This window comes from Pinus tabuliformis, chromosome 4_2 (assembly GCF_031772625.1).
Source record: "Pinus tabuliformis cultivar Carrire ecotype Pingquan chromosome 4_2, CPIR1, whole genome shotgun sequence".
Lineage (NCBI taxonomy): Eukaryota > Viridiplantae > Streptophyta > Pinopsida > Pinales > Pinaceae > Pinus > Pinus tabuliformis.
In genome coordinates this window covers 576,704,128-576,720,765 of record NC_142304.1, presented here as the reverse complement: position 1 = coordinate 576,720,765, position 16,638 = coordinate 576,704,128, and positions in this window count along the sequence as shown.

The window sequence follows — 16,638 nt, the reverse complement described above, 5'->3', positions numbered from 1 at the left end:
GACATAGAAACACCCTTTCAGTACATTGGGGCTTGCATACATAAATGGTAAGTTTCTCGCTTCTGGCGATAGTTTGGCATCACTGGCCTTTGATCGAAAGAATTTGTATGGTGTTCGACACCAGAACATCCATTCACACCATGCAGAATGTACTGCAGTACCTTGAGGATCATTATCATTATCGGCGATTTCTCTTGCGTCTATTAACAACTTACATCATTGGTTGGTAATCAAATGATGTCTTCCCATGTTCAACTTCAGATCATATATTCACATGGTTAGAATCATACTTGAGCGAATGATTGAATGAGATAGAAGACCCTGGATCTAGTTTCATCCATTTGGTTGCGATTTTAGGAAAGTACTAAATCATCTGTACAATGGCTTTACATATATGATCATCCTATCATGGGTCTATATCTGTAGATGACTATCTGTGTACATGTAATGAAAAGTTTATATGTTGAGAATGGGTATACCTTCCCTCAGCAATTCATGAAAAATCCAAAATATCATGATATTATGTATTGTAATTGATGCAGGTCACCATCCGCTTCGAAACCTCCTCATCACATCGTAAATCATATCACTCGACATTATCATTTTCGACTTCATGCTTTAGGGGGTAGCTGTTATAGATCCATTTGGGCACATCACTCCCAACATTTAGATCAGTACTATTAGGGCTCATCAAAGCCTAATCTAGTTGCTACATGCCCTAAACAAGTCATCACTTTGAATGCCTCCTTCCTTGAAAGTTTCCTGGCCTGAAGCCCTCCAGAAATGCCTCCTTGAGGGACCACCACAACCTTGATCAGGGGTAAATGCGCTTCAGTGTAGGTAGGCCGATGTAAGGGTGCATTTTAGTGCACCTAGGACCACTTTGACCTGTGCTGGGCGAGAGTGAGCGAAATCCTCATAGGGTTCTGGGAATATTCATATCTTCTGGAGCATTCTAGAAGATTCCCACACTTATCATCTCTTATGAGCTAAAAATTGGATAGGGAATGAGTTAAGTAACCTCCTATCCTCTCATCCCTTCCCCCATGGAAACTAACTCTAAGTTTGAAAGGCCATTCAATACCCTCATTTATGACCAAACCACCTCCATTTTCCTACAAATTGAGCACTCATCTAAGTGATCAAGGGGCTGGACTTCGAGAATTTGTAAGGAGATACTGTTGGTGTGAGGTTTGAGATTGTAAGCAAGTATTGTTATGCTGCCGTTGTGTTGTGCTTTTGATGTGATGTTGGATGGAACTCAAGCTGGAGGAGTGACATTGGATCGAACTTCATGGTTGTAACTCTTCCTTATACTTAATAAAGTTGTTTACACCTTTTCCCATATTATTATCTTTATGTATCATGATTATATGTGTAAATGCTTTCGATTCCATTTGCATATAGTAGATAGATATCTTGATTTGATTGGTTTTTGTCCTCTATTTATCATTGCGACGGTAACCATATGAAGGAGGTAAAGGGAAAGCGAAAGATAACAAGTAGGTCCCTTTTCTTTATAGAAAGAGGATAAACGGTTTAAATATGTTGTTCTAGGTGCAACCACCCACCTAGGGAAATTGTATTTATCCGTAGATGCAAAATTCCACATAACACTGCTGGCACTGATTCTGGGTGGTAGCAGTGGCTCCCCGATGAATATAGGGTGCTAACTTATGATCCCCTCGGACATCAAATTCTTATTCTTTTAGATTCGAGAATGTTCAACATATGAGTAGGGAAAACCAAGAGATAAGAAAGAATGCGAAAGAGATGAATCAAGATGAATAGTGATGATACATGATGATGAGATTCTTGAGATTGGATATGATTCAATGACATGATTCACATAACATGATGCAAGTGGAATTCCCCCTAGTTCAGAGGGAGTGTTAAAATTGGAAACTAGGGACAAATTCCACTTTGGAAAACTCATTTGATGGAGATGTTGATTGCATTAAATTCTTTTTTTTAGAGGACAAAAATTGACCTAAATATCATCAAATTTGGATAAAGGGAAAGTGTAATTTTGAATTATATGCCCACATGTGCATATTTGATTAGGTCGGCCCTAATGCAAATTGGACACCCTTGGAAAGCTATAAATACAAGTGAACTCAACCTCATTTCAATATTATCATGAGACATTCTTCTATTCTCTTTCTTGTTTTTGGCTCGTAGAGGTCTGAGGCAGATTCACAGAGGAATGGGTTCACATGAAGGTGAAATTGCAGGGTTCGAAGCTCGCATCTCTATTTTAGGGTTTTAGGTCTCAGCCATAGTAAAAACATAGAGGAATCTCTGCTACAGCCACTCGTTGGCTGGATCATTTGAGCGAATGAAGCTTTTTAGTCACACACACAACATGTCCTCCATGCGACTGGAATCTAGGGTTTCTGAGTCATAATCGCATGCTTTCTAAAGGCTGATTTTGACTACAGTCGCTAGCTTACAGGCTCAAGGAAGCTACTGAAGAATTTCAGTCACTTTCACAACACATATTCCATGCAACCAAAATTTAGGGTTTGGTTTTTTCAGTTATCTGAAGTTTTCACTCGTTGACAACAGACAACGACGGTTGATTCTAGTCTTTTGAATCAGGGATTTGAGTATTAATTGTTTATTTATGGTAGCATTGGATGTGATATAAGCCTCAAAATTTGTAGGGAGGCTTGGACACATGTATTCCACAACACCCAAAAATAGTTTTGGGCAAATTCCACCTGGAATCAGTTTTATTGAAATAGATAATTATTTTTAATGGGTGCCTAAGTCTAAACTTAAGAAATTAAAATAGTTAAAGGGTATTAATCTAACTGTGGTTGAAACTTCTAGAAGAAGATTAGGATCAAGCCAAAATGATTTGAGACATTGATTAGTATCTAATATGGGTCGTTGGTTCTCATCATAAGGATTATAAGAGGAGACTTGATGGGCATTTGGAAGATACATCGAGTGGGAGATCAGAGATCAAATTTTTGAAGTGAGCAGCGCAATAGTTGCCAGAGAGATTCAAAGTGATTTATTGCAAAGAGGAGTAGGGATAGTTCTGGTTGGAGATTTCTCTTGATTTGGGAATACTTAACATAGGAGGTCGAGAGAGATATGGGAGAGGCAACACATAGGCTACGCTGGCTAATGCAGAGCCTTGAGGAGATCTGTATTTTTGTTGGAGTGATCAATATTTGAAGCCGAAAGCCAAGGTGTGATACCGGGAGGACAAAACCAAAGTCTTAGAGAGGAAAATCAATCAACAGAGGGAGTGATTGCCCACATGCAGCGCAAAGGCAATAAGGGACTAGCCATTATGTGGCTAGATTAGTCAGGATCGCCAGGGATAGTGTGAGGTATTTCTCACTAACCTTATGTCAATGATTTTCTCTGGGATAACCAGCAAGGCATATAGAGATTGTATTAAGAAAAATTACTACTTAATAATACAAACCCTCAGCTGTTGCATCGGTTTTCCCGCATTGGGTTTTTCCGGGGACTTTTTGTCTAAAAACAACGGTGTAATGTGTTGTGTATTTCCTTCTTGCTCGGCTTCTTGTTTCCGCTTATAATTTAATTGGTGAAGACTACAATGTATTAGTTTTGGTGTTTACTATAGGAAACAATAAATAATTTGTTCAAGTGATTTACAAATAAATGGAACTTAATCAGTTGCTGCAGTAGAAATTTGGGGTTCCAAATTTTCACATGGCATCGAGCTGCAGGTGAAGGAAGAGAGCAGAGCCGGAAGAGCCCAGCATTGAAGAGAAGGAGGGTCGAAGTGCTACGTAGGCCAAAAATCGAATCCCCAAAGGGATTGCACAATACAGGCCAGGAGAGAAAAGATTTTCAAGGAAGGTCTCTCTCTGAGTGATTCGACAGAGAGGTAAGACTTCCAAATAGAAGTTTCCCAGTGTCAGAGGGAGAAACACATCAGCTTGAACGAAGAGGTAGTTTTCTGGTGTGACGCAGTTTTCTACAACAGCTGCTAGGGAAGAAAACCGTCAGACGGAAGAAGGGAGACATTGTTGAGGGAATTTATTCCTCAAAAAATTCATAGCTAGGGAATTTGATTTCTCTATTACTAAGTAGAAATAGAGGGGAGCATATCTACTAACTCCAACAGGGAAGGCGTAGGCTAGCCCAGTGCTGCACAGAGGAGAGAGGAAGTAGTTCGACGCTTTCGTTGGCAAAGATGGCAGCCAATGGGTTACGAGATCAGGATCGGTTGGATGGTGCATCCCACTATGTGATCTGGAATGTGAGGATGTCATGCCTTTTGGATGAACATTTTCTCAATATCTACGTTGACAGTGTGGTAGTTGAGTCCACAGATCGAGATCCGCTCAAAAAGTACAAGGGAGAGATGGTGAAGGCCAAGCGGATGATCCTCGACAGAGTGAAGGATCATGAAGTGTAGAAAATACTGTAGATTCATAAGCTTAGACAATGTACTAAAGCAAGAGACAAGAAACAACTTCTACTATCAACCAACTGAAGCCAATAGATCGATGAAAACGATAATCGACAAGAGAAAGATAATCAAATACACATAACACAATAAGTATTCGTGGAAAGCCACAGCCCAAAATCCCACTATATGTATTGCATATATAAGACATCCAAGATGATAATACAATGCTTGTTCTCTCAAGAACAATCCCAGCACTTAGTAAAGTCAATCCCCAACTCACAAGAAAACTCTTGGCCAACACTTATCCAATTCTCTTGCTCTCCAAGTCCCTATTTCCTTGCACAATTCCTATGGTTGATCAGCCCATATTAATGGGAGGCCAGTGCATCCATTAGGGGAATTTTGAGGTCTAAAATGGGCCTCTTAAGAAAAATGTACAACCAAAATAAACTTTATAAGAACTAATCGGATTCAATATGATGATGTCAACCATGGGGGACCATTTTTGGAGTAAAAAGTAAAAATATTAAAAAATAATAAAATAATAAAACTACTTTTTCAACTTATCTCCCTAAGGTTTTACTCAAATTTCGAGTAGGAGTACTCGTAGGATGAAAATTTAATTCCTCATCCAAGGAGTACCCATATTTCATATTTTCGATGGACCCTGCTCCACGAAAAATGAGAAATAAATGAAAAAACGTGATTGTAATCATGTTTTTCATGTATTTCTCATTTTTCATGTAATAGAGTCCATTGAAAGTATGCAACATGGGTACTCCTTGGATGGGACATCAATTTTTTCATCCAACGAGTGCTTTCGCTCAAAATTTGAGTAAACCCATAAGGAGATAAGTTGAAAAAATAGTTTTTCCTTTTTTTCTCCCTCTAAACTTTGATGATGTAATATAATCTTATTTTATTATTTCCATTATTATTTTATAATTTCCTTAGGAGGCCCATTTTAGACCTCAAAATTCCCCTAATGCAAAATTGTGCAATCCCTTCAAGGTTCAGTTCTTGATTGCATGCATGATCTATACAAATCAGTAAATCATACAACTGATAATACATTGTCCTTGCACTCTAGTCTTAACTGGGTATTTCTTATAATCGACATGCATGAGTTTCTGATGAGGGAATCTTCAGTTAACTAGAGTAGCACTAGTTAATGCATTAGTGCATCCACTGACTGTTAACTCACTATTAGTACCTCAAACAATTTGGAACTAATTTAACTGGACTTAACTCAATAAACTAAGTTAACTAATTACAACTCATACTTAACTCATGTTGGACCCCTATAAAATAGGGAGAACATATACATGACTTAAGAAAGACTTCCAACTCGAAATTCCTAAGCTAATTAAGCTAATTAAACTTAATTAACTATTTACAAGTTGTTATGAGAAAATAATTCGATTTTAATTCTTAGTTTAATTCAAGGACAAATTAAAATGGAATTTCTTATTGCCATTTCTCAACACTCCCTCTCAACAAGAAAGGGATTGTCAGCTACCTCAATCCTATCTTTGTGAAACTTGAATTTACATCTTGACAATGCCTTTGTAAAAATGTCAGAATCTCGCTCCTCTGTGGGAATGTACTCTACCAACATAATCCACCTCAATACACAATCTCTGAGATGATGATATCAGATATCAATATGCTTGTACCGATCATGAAAACTAGATTTTCAGAGAGTTTGATACAACTCTAATTATCACAATAAATCACAAGTGGATCCATCTATTGACCAAACAAACTGACCAGGATCTTCCTCATCCAGATGACCTGACATGTTGCCTGAATCGTAGCCACGTACTCTGACTTTGTTGAACTAAGTGCAATCGATCTCTGTTTCCTGTTGTACCAAGAAACTACCGCTAACCCAATCCTAAAGATCCCTCCTGACGTGCTCTTCCTGTCAGAAGGACTCCCTGCCCAATCTGTATTGGTGAAGCCTTGAAGCTTCACTCCCTAAGGCTTCACTCCCTCTATCCATCTGTATCATAATCCATACTGAGAAGTTCCCCTGAGGTATCTCAACACATGCTTTGTCGCCTTCCAATACAGCTTGGTCAGCCTAACCATCACTTGACTGAGTTGGTTAACTACATAGTAGATATCCAGTCATGTGTTCACCAAGTACATGAGTGAATCCACAAACTGCCTGTAAACAATGGCTTCCACTACTTCTCCTGAAGTAAAATCTTCCTTTCGCTAGTTACCTACAAGAGGAGTCTCCATGGGTTTGTTGCTCTCCATCTAGAATCTCCTGAGTATCTCGTTGGCATACTTTCCCTGAGGCACAAACAACTCCCCATCTCCCTGTCATACCTCCATGCCAAGAAAGTAATGCATAAGCCCCATGTCCTTCATCTCAAACTCTCTTGCAAGGTCCTCCTTACAATATTTGATCAACTGATCATTGCTTGTTAGTATGAGATCACCAACATAAATTACAATGATCAACAATTTACCTTCCACCACTATGTGGTACAGGTTCGCATCTGCTTCACTCTTCGTGAAGCCCAACCCAGTGAAGTAGCTATCTATTCAGGTGTACCAAGCACGGGGTGCTTGTTTCAACCCATACAATGTTCTCTTTAGCCGACACACATGTGATTCACAGTGAAAGGTTTCAAAACCTTTAGGTTTCTCTATGTACACCTCTTCCTCAATCATGCCATTAAGGAAGGTTGTCTTCACATCCATCTGATGGTTCTTCCAACCCATCTATGCTGATAGTGCCAATATATATCAGATTGATGAGTACCTTGCAACGGGAGCAAAGGTCTCATCATAGTCAATCCCCTCTACCTGTGAAAATCCACGGGCCAAAAATATAGCCTTATGCTTCTCCAAACTACCATCTGCAGCTTGCTCTACCTTATAAAGCCAACGGGAGCTCACTAGTGATTTTTCCTCTAGTCTTGCGACCACATCCCAAACACTATTACGAACTATGGAGTCATACTCCTCCACCATGGCATCAACCCAAACCGGCTGCTACACTGATCCCTTAAAGGAAGATGGCTCTGCCACAACACATTTTCCCATAAGAACCATGCATCCAGTGTACCTCTCAAGTGAACTCATATGTCTGTGTTGAGAAGTGGGTGATCCCACATTCTCCCGTGCATCATCCAACAATCTATCAACCTCTCTAGTGCACTTTATTCCCTTTCTAGAAGACTCTACCTGAGTGGATGTCTCCACTCATGGATCCTCTACAAGTGGTTGCTACACATCAATATGAGGCTCCTCAACCTTAGGAGATAAAATCTCCTCATCCACATGTAGCTCAAGGTCCTTCTCAAGAGAAACTCGCATGGCCTTCTCCTCATCGAATTTGACATCCCTACCAACCACTATCATCCAACTGGTCAACATGTACACCTGATAGTTGTGAGGTGTATCAGTGTACCCCAAAAATATCCCCGACTTTGTTGTTGGTTCAAGCTTCTTCCATGCATCTTTGGTCACATGACAAAATACTGATGACACAAAAATCCTGAAGTGACCAACATCTAGCCTCTTACTGGAATAATCTTCCTCTGGTGTCTTCATCTCAAGTACCCAATGTGGGCTACGATTCTGAACATAACCCGATGTGTTTCATGCCTCAGCCCACAAGTGTAGTGGTAGGCCCTGATCATGCAACATTGCCCTTTATTCCTCTACTATTCTTTTTTTCTTCATGTCAGCCACCCCATTCTGCTGAGGGTTATGGGGTGTCATCAACTCCCATATAATCCCTTCCACTGTACAGAAGTTCTTAAAATCATTTGAGACATACTCACCACTGTTATCACTCCGTAGAGCTTTAACCTTCTTGCCCGAATCTTTCTCAACCAATTCTTTAAACTCACAAAACTTTGTGAAAGTTTGATCCTTTTTCTGAATGAAAAATATCCAACATTTACGAGAATAATCATCAACAAATATAACATAATACATGTGTTTGGTCGTGGATGTTGTGGAGAATGGTCCCCACACATCTGAATGGACTCTCTCTAGAATAGAATCTGCACGACTGTATCTGTCTCCAAAGGAAGACTTGGTGTATTTTCCCAAATACACCCCTTGCATGTATCAACTTGCTCAAGCGTACCTTTGGGAAGACTGGTAGAGATCTGTTGTAATATCTTCAAAGCCCCGTGATGCAAGTGGCCTAATCGCCCGTGCCACATCTCGCCAATGTCTCAGATCTGCATTGGTTTTGCTTTTGAGCTCAAAGCAACACACTCCTCTACCTCCAACTTATAGAGATTATTCTTTACTTGACGAAATCCTTTCGAGAAGATCAAATCATAGCCTCTATCCTCAAGCATGGAAACGGATACCAAGTTCTTCTTCAACCCAGGCACATACATAACATTCTTCAAGGTGAGTGGCGCTCCATGCTCCCTCTTAAAAGTAAGCGTGTCCAATCCAGTAACACTATACTTCCCGTCGTCACCCATCTCAATATGGATATGGAGATCTTTCTCCTCTAGGTCATTGAATAACTCTTTGTCGCCAGTAATGTGGAATGAAGCTCCACTATCTAAGTACCATACACTTCCCATCATTGATGACACCAAGCATGCAATGAGGGAAATGTTCAATCCGAATTGAGAGGCCAAAGCCTCACTCGCTGCTCCTCCTAAGGACTTCTTCTTGGACTTTTTGAGTGTACAATTTGTAGCAAAATGGCCCAACTCATGACAATGAAAGCATTTAACTTTTGTCATGTCTTTCTTCTTAGCTCCATGATAAGAATTTAATTTGGAATGGGAATCTTTCCCTTTACCCTTCTTCGCGTTAATCGCTAAGGCATAGTTCTCTTCATCATCAGTCTTTGATGAAGAGCCATGCTTGGTGTTCCTCCTGATCTCCTCTAGCATCAAATCTGACCACGGTCATTCCCAATCTGACAGCTTCTCTTGACCATTGACAGAGTCCTGATAACCATGCCAACTCTTTAGGAGTCTGAGAAGAGCAAGACTCACCATATCTTCTGCGGCGACCGTGATTCCAACACTTCCAAGTTCATCACGACATTGAGTGAACTTGGTCAAGTATTTTGAAATAGTCTCACCTTTCTCCATTTTTATTTTTCGAAGTTTGTCCTTTAGTGCCAATTTCCTTAGGTAATTGTTGTTCTAATACAAATCTGTCAATTTTTTCCACATAGCATGCAGAGTTTCCTTGCCATGGAGACTCGAGACAATGTGGTCTTGAACTCCCTCAAGGATTATTTACCTTGCCTTCGCCACACACTTCTTCCATTCAAACAAATTTTGTGCATCTGACGTTGCTGGCTTGGGGACTTCTTAATCAATGAATTCCTTCAAGACATTATATTCTAGCACAACCTCCATCTTGTCCCTCCAGGCTATAAAATTCGAGCTACCTTCCAAGGCATACTTGAGCCGCAAACCGTAGAATGCCATCTGTCGATCCTAAAGTATGAAATGAAAATTCGAATTTCACCTGTAACCCTGAACTCAAAAACTTCAAAATATCCTCTAGTATACTGTTCTCAGCTGTGATACCATGTAGAAAATCTTGTAGATTCACAAGCTCATGCAATGTACTAAAGCAAGAGACAAGAAAATACTTCTATTATCAACCAGAAGAAGCCAATAGATCAATGAAAACAATAATCGACAAGGGGAAGATAATCAAATACACATAACGCAATAAGTATATGGGGAAATCCATAGCTCAAAACTCCATTATCTGTATTGCATATATCGAAAATCCAAGATGATAGTACAATTATTGTTCTCTCAAGAACAATCCCACAACTCAGTAAAATCAATCTCGAACTCACAAGCAAACTCTTGGCCAACACTTATCCAATTCTCTTGCTCTCCAAGTCCCTATTTCCTTGCACAATTCCTATGGATGATCAACCCATATTAATGGGAGGCTAGTGCATCCAAAACTGCACAATCCCTTCAAGGTTCAGTTCCTAATTGCATGCATGATCTATACAACTCAGTAAATCATACAACTGATAGTACACTATCCCTGCACTCTAGTCTCAATTGGGTCTTTCTCAAAATCGACATGCATGAGTTTTTGATGAGGGAATCTTCAGTTAACTGGAGTAGCACTAGTTAATGCATTAATGCACCAACTCACTACTAACTCACTATTAGTTCCTCAAACAATTTGGAACTAATTTAACTGGACTTAACTCAGTAAACTGAGTTAACTAATTACGACTCATACTTAACTCATCCTGGACCCCTATAAAATAGGGGGAACATATACATGACTTCAAAAAGACTTCCAACTCGAAATTCCTAAGCTAATTAAGTTAATTAAACTTAATTATCTATTTACAAGTTGCTATGAGAATATATTTTGATTTTAGTTATTAGTTTAATTCAAAGACAAATTAAACTGGAATATCTTGTTGCCATTTCTCAACATGTAGTATGTCACATCTCAAGCAAAGGGACTGCTAAGGAGATGTGCGATGCCTTTTCCATGCTATATCAGGGATCTTTCAAGCAGTGGAAGATGTAGTTGGAGAAGAAGATGAGATCTACGTAGATGCAGAAGGGGTCAATGAATTAACCTGTTCCTTGCAAAGCTTCATGAAACCCAAGACGAGTTGGTAGCTGCGGGGTCAACACCTCAGCCTACTGAGATGGTGAGGCTGGCCCTGATCTCAGTTTCAGAAGAGTGGAAAGTATTTGTCCAGAGCATCTTGGGCAGGGAGAAATCACCAGCCTGGGAAGGAATGTGGGTTGCTCTTCACCAAGAAGAGATGAGGAGGAACTTGGTCAAGTGTAAACTTGATGGCAACAACAAAAGTGGGAAGAAGCCTAAGGAGAAGGATGAGAATGCAGCCCTCACATGTAAGGGGCAACAGGAGCAACAAAAGAAGAAGAAATATGTTTCAAAGATCAAGTGCTTCCGGTGTAGTGAACTTGGTCACTACGCTACACAGTGTCCTCTCAAGAAGAAGGACAAGGACGAGAAGCATCATCCAAAGGTTGCATTGCATAGATCGAGGAGGAATATTTTTCCATGGTTGCCCAGATGCCTCCTGGGGAGAGGTGGGGTGATCTAGAACTATAGTTCGAAAGAACTGTAGATGGGCAGGATCCTTGAGGAGTCCACCTCTCAAATCAATACCTTGCTACGGGAACCCATATCATAAGTAACATGATGGGCAAGGATCAGTTGGTGTAGAGGAGTGACAGAGTGATATGTGTAGTGGCTAGAAGCGCCAGAGACTGAGCAACACAGAGTTAGAGTTGGCAACAATGCATTTGGCATAGAGCAGAGTCAACAACAATGCAGAGGCTTTAGAGGGTCAACACATAGACTAGCAGTAGTCAGAACTCCAGCGACAGATGCATCATGTTGAACGTTTGTTCAATAATTTTGGATGCTTTTCTGTTGCTGATGTAGTAGCAGTAGTGGCAGCTGGAGAAGGTTGCAGTGCAGATGTAGTGTTGGAAGTGGCAGTGCCAGCAGCAGCACATATGCAGAATTTGAGAGGGAATTGCAGTAGAGATGTAATGTTGGCAGTGGCAGGGTCAGCAAGAGTACAAATGCAACATTTGTGCATTAGTTGGTGGGAAGCAATGTCAGCCATCAACAATGCAAAGGGAGATGTTACAGAGAAGGGTGATGCTTTAGTAGGTTGCATTACTACAACACATTCCTCGCTAAGAGGGAGTGATGATTTTTGGTAGCATCAGATGTGCTCTAAGCCTCAAAATTTGCAGGGAGGCTTGGACACATGTATTCCACAATACCCAGAAATCGTTTTGGGGAATTCCACCCAAAATCTTTTTTATTAAAATAAATAATTATTTTTGATAGGTCCCTAAGTCTAAACTTAGGAAATTAAAATAATTAAAGGGTATTAATCTAATTGTAGGTGAAACTTCTAGAAGAAGACAAGTATCAAGCCAAAATGACATGAGCCATTGATTAGGATCTAATATGGGTTGTTGGTTCTCAAAAAAAGGATTATAAGAGGAGGTTTGATGGGCATTTGGAAGATACATCGAGTGGGAGATCAGAAATCAAATTTTTGAAGTGAGCAGCGCAACAGTTGCCAGAGAGATTCAAAGTGATTTCTTGTAGAGAGGGGCAGGGATAGTTCTGATTGGATATTTCTCCTGATATGGGAATACTTAGCAAAGGAGGCAGAGAGAGATCTGGGAGAGGCAGCGCAGAGGCTATGTTGGCCAGCGTAGGCTGACGCAGTGGCAACACAGAGCCTTGAGAAGATCCGTATTTTTGTTGGAGAGATTGATTTCTGAAGCCGGAAGCCGGGGTGTAAGACTGGAGGAAAAAATCGAAGTCTCAAAGAGGCAAATAGATCAGAAAAGGGAGTGACACTGTCCCTAGGAGCTGTGGCGCTAGGCCTATGCAATGACTACACAGAGGCAGCAAGGGACTAGCCATTCTGTGGTTGGATCAGTCAGGATCGCCGGTGATAGTGTGATGTATTTTTCACTAATCTTATGTCAGTGATATTCTTTGTACTGGATAGCCATCAAGGCATCCAAATATTGTATTAAGAAAAACTACTGCTTAATAATAAAAACCCTCAATTGATGCACCAATTTTCCCGCATTGGGTTTTTCCAGGGACTTTTTGTCAAAAAACAACGGTGTAATGCGTTGTGTTTTTCCTTCTTGCTTAGTTTCTTGTTTCCACTTATAATTTTATTGGTGAAGACTGCAGTGTATTAGTTTCAATGTTTACTATAGGAAACAATGAATAATTTGTTCAAGTAATTTACAAATAGAAGGAACTTAATCAGTTGTTGCAGTAGAAATTTGGGCTTCCAAATTTTCATATTGGCATGGTTGGGTTCATCTCATGGATAATTGTTTAGTTGATTTTTGCTGGATAATTGTATGGATGAAGATATGGATTAGTGTACTCTCTTTTGTTGAATCATTGAATGACAATCTAATAACAAGAAACATTTAAAAGGATTTTCCCCATATTGAGTTTTGCCCTGGTCCCCGACCAATCTTAGTGTTTCTATCTGTGATTTTTTTTTTTTTTTTCCTTTATGTTCCTTTGTATTGATAATAATATTTTTATTTCTACATAATTATTGAATAATAATGTAAATCTAAATAATGTTATGATGTTATGAGGTGAATTTAATGTATTAATGAAAAGATGCAATTATCAAAGCAAAAAACAATATAACTCTAAAAAACATTAACAATGAAACCTAAATAATGTGAGAAGAAAATAATGTTGAAACTGATTGTGAACTCATGTTTAGGAGGAAAACTGCAATAAGATTTCAATATTATTGTGAAGTCCCAAAAAGTGAAAACTCACTTGCTGGAAAACCAATTATAGTTCAATAGTTTTTATTAAGTATATTTCATTTTCTTTGATTATGAAAAGGTCGAGGATAAAAAGATGTTAATACAACGTTCATTTAAGTGTGGCCATAAGTCTTTACCTAGTAAATCATTATTATATTATATAAATATAATATATTTTATTGTTTCTCGCGCATTAAGTTTCATGGAGAGAAGTCTTATAACTTTAATGTTTTGAATTTAATTTAAAAATTATGAAGCTTCATTCATTTTTCAAAATGGAGCGGCAATATGGAAATGATAAATTATTATTATTATTATTATTTTTTATTTTTATTTTTGTTAATTTTATCTAAGGGGAAACTTACAGAGATATTTAATTTATTTAGACTTAATGAAAGTATAATGGACCCAAACAAATCACATAGTGTAAAAGATTTTGGGATGATTAAACCGTGTCTCTCTTGATATGAATGCTTGATAATTTCTAAACTATGTTTTGGGTATTACTATAATTCATGTTTAAGTGAAAATATCATTCATTAAATAGATAAATATTATGGTGTTAAAAGTAATTTTTACAAGAGCATTGTGATGACACCACAGTAATAATGAAGTTCATAGGCCATGAACTTTATTTTTGACTTCTCATTATTAAAATTAGTTTTCAATTTATTACTTAGAACTTATTTTTTAGAAGTATTATGTAGCAATGTAGCCATTGGAAGTGTGTGTGTGTGTGTGTGTGTGTGTGTATATATATATATATATATATATTCTTTTGTTTAATATGATCTTTTACATCTCTATTATGTTGATGATTGGTAAGGTGAGACCTTACATTCTAACTCTTATTCTAATAAGTTATTGTCAATTAAATTGCTAAAGAACACATAAATGATGAAAATAATCTTAAGTGTTCTAATATTTTAATAGAACAGATTAGAGATATTGACCCTCAACTTCAAGAAGAAGCTATAAATCTTCATCAACAAATTATACCTTATTTACAAGAAAGATTAGATACATGCCATGAAGTTATTCATGAAATTTTAATCTTCTCAATTATATAAAAAGAAATTTTAGACGGTCATACAATGTCTTAAAGTTTATCACTAAAACATAGTAAAAGTGACGAGGTTAGAGAATAGGAATCTCTTGAAAATATTATTGTTAACTATTATAGTTCAAGAGAACCTTTTCATTTGCTTGTCTCCAATTCATTTTACTCTTTATATCTTGATTTTTTCTTAGATTTTGGTGTGCATAACACTTTATCTACTTTATCTAACATTGTGTCATCACAATCTGATTCTTTTGATATGTCAAATATTGGTGATGTAACTTTTAAACATAAGATTAATGAAGTAGGATTTGATTCTCTTTCACTTCAATCATTCGGAAGGGAAAAAGGTATGTTATAAGATATTTCTAGTCCACTGATTTCGGGTAAAGGCAAAGCATCCATTCTTGTTGAAATTGAATATTCTTTGTTTCATATTCATTCATTGATTAAATATACTTCACCTTTTGAACCAATTTGTTTCAACAATGGGAAGGCTTAAACTAGTAATTTGATTTCTCTAATGAATCCTCATATGATGCATTTATTATTTGTAAATATAATTCATCAAAGTTATAATTTGCATTCTGAGTTTTATGACAGAATTGCAGATTGGCTTGAGGATTCACATCTTAATTTTTTTTTTTGAATATGGTAAGGTTATACTTTATTTCTAAATGAAGATAAAAAAGGTAAGCATGACATGTTTATTTTCCATTATGAAATACTTCAGTTGATCTTGTTAATTGATTTTTTTCTTGTCTTTACAGTATCATAGTTACTTCAATTGTTGCATTGGAAATTTGATTTCACTTAGTATTATGATCATTAAAGTAGTGTAGAGTAGGTTAATTATTTTTATTTTGTTGCTTCATTCATAAGTAGATTGTTTCTTCTTCTTTTGTCTACTTGCATAACGCAGTTATGAAAACATGCTAATATCAAGCTAAAGACGAGTCATCATCAAAATATCGTGAGGGAAGTTTACTTTACTTTTCTTTCTTTCGCTATTTATATTCTTGTTCATAATGTTTTCACTGAATGTTTCTTATAAGACCCATATTTTTTATTTAATTTAATTTAAATGATGTAATTGAGAAATGTTTAATGCAGTTGTTATTCTAAGATCATGAAACAAGAATACTTTAAGTAAAATAATATATCTTTGATCCCTCATAAGCTTCTCTTCTTTTGACATGAAATTTAATTTTTAAGGCTCTCATTTGTTTTGAAATTGATATCATGGTTGCACATTTAATTTTGGATTTATTTTTGTTTAGCATTTTTATTTTTCAATTTTGATTTCCTTTTTTTTTTTTTTAATTAAAGGTCAAATCTATGAAACATCTCATACATTGATTAATGATTTTTTTCTATTACAATCATTATTTAAAGACAAGTACATATTTACACCATTAAAGATCAAATAGGGACAAGATATTTGAACTTTCACATACATCTTATTTGTTAAAATTTGATTCTTCTCACTTGTGATATGATTTTTACATTGTTAGATGTTGATTTATTCATGGGCTATTGTATATATGTTTAAGTTTATGGTTTCGTTTTTTTCTTTGGCGTTTGTAGGCTCTCCTGATTTTTCTCTTTGCTTAAAGTTTGAATAAATGTTGATTTTATCGTTTTCAGGCTCTTCTTAGATTTTGTTATTCATGTTTTTCTCTAGCATAGTCATTGGGTTAAGAGCATATATTATGTTGTATAAAACTCAAATCTTATCTTTAGGGAAATCTTTTAGGAAGATATCTCTCTTGTGTTGATCTGAACTTATATAGGAACGCAACAATACAGGTACAAACATAAACACTGAGATGTAGTAGGAACAAAACTTCATT